This window comes from Notothenia coriiceps, unplaced genomic scaffold, assembly GCF_000735185.1.
Source record: "Notothenia coriiceps isolate Sejong01 unplaced genomic scaffold, NC01 NC01_scaffold00030211, whole genome shotgun sequence".
In the NCBI taxonomy this organism is placed as follows: Eukaryota; Metazoa; Chordata; class Actinopteri; order Perciformes; family Nototheniidae; genus Notothenia; species Notothenia coriiceps.
This window is the reverse complement of record NW_011362912.1, coordinates 18,592-21,837: the sequence shown is the minus strand read 5'-3', so window position 1 is coordinate 21,837 and position 3,246 is coordinate 18,592. Positions and strand designations below refer to the sequence as shown.

The 3,246-nt window shown below is 41.0% G+C and overlaps 1 protein-coding gene across 1 annotated transcript in view; it reads left to right on the top strand.

The window, feature by feature from the left end:
- Positions 1-3,246, top strand: part of abch1 (ATP-binding cassette, sub-family H, member 1) — a gene marked incomplete at its 3' end in the record, with an annotated part of 47,945 nt that overhangs the window by 43,378 nt on the left and 1,321 nt on the right. The gene's annotated exons all lie outside the window — the stretch shown is intronic.

The window sequence follows — 3,246 nt, the reverse complement described above, 5'->3', positions numbered from 1 at the left end:
CAAGGTGTATATATAATTTAAAAAAATTAAATATATATATAGCACCAAATTGCAAATAATCTATAACTACTGTCACTTTTCACATTGAACATGTGCTCTTTTATTAAATAAACTAAACACTTTCATTTTAAGTTGTGAGCTTAGTGTTTTTGACCCTAAGAAACACTGATGCATTAATCAATAACAATAATCCACAGCTCCTCTCTCTGCTCCAGAGGATTTAAAATATATATCCCAATGCCACAAAAATGCATCAGTTACGTGGTTGAAATCTTGTCTCCAGAAAACAAAAAACTGAAACAAGCGGTATCAGTGACTATGTGTTTGATGTGGCTCTTTGCAGTAACATAGAAAAAATGTGGCTCTTAACCTCTGACTGGTTGTCCACCCCTGATCTAAAGTAACAGACAGAGAATCACTACTTTGGAAACAGGTCTGAAACAGAGGGGATTATGGGTAATGCTGCAATGATCTGTTTGGTGTTTGGAGCCAAACACTTCAGAGACAGGTTCTGTATATATCTGAGACCTGTAATATATTGATGAAAAACAGTATAATAGGGGACCTTTAAAAACACGCTAACCACACACGTTAGGGGCCAGGTGAGTGTTGTGTAACGTGTAGTGTGTGTTACCTCGGTACATGATACAGCGAAGGGCTTCGGAGGCGTAGGTCTGAGGCAGAGCGAGGCTGAGGTAGCGGAGAGGATACGGGATACACTCCACCGGCCAGATGATACCTGAGCACAGGACAGGAGTTACACATGTACAAGAACTCTTATAATACAGTGTTTATATTCAAAATACCCCCCATTAAGCACTCAAACTATATCTGGTTTCCCTTTTCTTGAATTCACTTGTTTATAGCAATAACAAATATACAATCCACAGAATTGTATATTATTTGAATGAGCAGTGCTTTATTTCCCTGTACAGTTACCTAGCGTACCTACTCCTGCATTTTTACCTGCAGAAATGAGCATTTGCTCTATTCTTTTGTACTTTTATGTATTAAGTATATTGTATGCTGCATCGTTAGAAGAGCTTAGGACTTCAGATTTTTTTATTGTCAACAAATACGCTGTAGATATTGTGCATATGACAACAAAGCTTTTGAATCTTTGAACTTGAATCTTAAATATTTTTGATTTGTAATGAAAAGAAAACATGCAAGGAAGTTAGGAAGTGGCAAAAATTCCCTATAAAATAATCTCACCACAGGGTCCTTTCAAATTTCCATTTTCTTTTTCCTGACCACTTTAAGGACTTCTGGGGTTCAAAGACGCAGATCATGTGATAGTAGGAAATTCCCTTAACAGCTACAACAGGGTTCTTATGGTAAGATGTTCTTAATTGCTATTTCCAAATTAAAGAACAATCTTCAAACTTAGGCTTCAGAGTCAATAATGGAAGATTTATTCTTCAGAGTCTGCTTAAGTGGCTGGTTTCACTGAAGGGTCGACAGTTTATTGATCTCACACACACACACACACACACACACACACACACACACACACACACACACACACACACACACACACACACGCTGCAGGCCTACCGCTGAGGATGAGGTTGGGGTAGAAGATGCCGAGGGCGGCCTGGTTGGCGTTCTGCTCGTCGTCGATGGCGGCGGAGATGACGAGGCCGAAGGAGATGCCGGTGACGCCCTGCAGAACGATCAGAACTATCACCAGAAACAGGGAGCCTTCGTTAGGCATCTGCAGAGAGGGGGGAGGGGAGAAGAGTGAGAGAAGATACAACAAAGAGGCTGTTTTCATCCACAAAACTGCAGAGGACCTAAAAGTGGGTAGAAATAAAATGTACACATTATTGTTACATGCATGTAGTGCAGGGGTTTGGAAGAAGTGAGACCTCTGCAGCTGTGAGCGCATTAAAACCAAATGTTGCATTGTGGGAAATGTAGGCGCCAGGATTTAACAAAGAAGATAAATCACAAAAATCCATGTGAGTAAATACAATATCTGTGGTTCTGCAGAATCAAATTAGATTTTATACTATCTGTCGTAAGTCAAGCTTCAATGATAAATCAGTGGATAACTCCTTTAAGGACCACGGAGAACATAAGATCAAGAAGAAACGCAGAGCCAGATAAAGGGAACACAGAGACAGAAACGCTCTGATGCTCTGCACTGATAGAGGGCTAAAAATACTGCAAGGAATAAAAAGAGAAATGTCACGGCAGATTAAGTTTGGTTGTAAATCCCACAGACGGAGGGGAGGCGTCGCAGGAGATAGGAAACTATTTTAAATCAAATAAACACACAGAGAAATTTCTCAAGATTAAAGGTGATAACTCTCTTAACTGCGAAGAATCTGCAGGCGTTTGTAAGACTGTGTGTGTGCGTGTGCGTGTGCGTGTGTGTGTGCGTGTGTGTGTGTGTGTGTGTGTGTGTGTGTGCTGGTGCACTTGTCCCCGGTGTGTCAAGACACTATCCGTCTCCCCTGACAACGTGCAAAAATAGACCTGCACCGATAGTCCACATGACCGCTCAGTTGCCAAAGCAATCAAGGGCTGTTGTCGTGGCGATCCCGCAGTGATCCCTGGATACGGCTAAAGCAGGAAGTGATTTATGTGGTGGTGGTCTCTTTGGACTTCAGCACCTTAATCAACACACGCATGGACACACACACACTGACAGATGGAGACGAGGGCAGACACCCATAAATACACACACACACACACACACACACACACACACACACACACACACACANACATGGCCACATTCTCAACAAAGTAACGATATGACTCCCAATATTAATTGAAATGCTTTTATAGATTTAGAAAATGTTTTTATTTACTATTTTTTAAATCAATAAAAACATTTTCTAAATCTATAAAAGCATTTCAATTAATATTGGGAGTCATATCGTTACTTTGTTGAGAATGTGGCCATGTAATAAGCGGGATAGTGGGAAAATAACACCTTTCATGCAGATCTAGACCCCTCCGCTTCACGTCGGGCTCCTGATCAAAATTAGACGGCGCTGTCATCCTCTCATACTGACACCTGACACCACACATACACACGTAGGGAGAGCCGGGACGAAAGTAACGGAGCAATTTTATCCGAGCCCAAACAACTTTGACCGGCCAAATTACGTCAGAATTATAAGCATTCAATACTTAACAGACCTACTAAATATCAGGAGTAGTGTTGTCACAATACCAACATTTTGGTGTCGATACCGATACCAAGTCAATAATTCCGATTATTTTTCGATA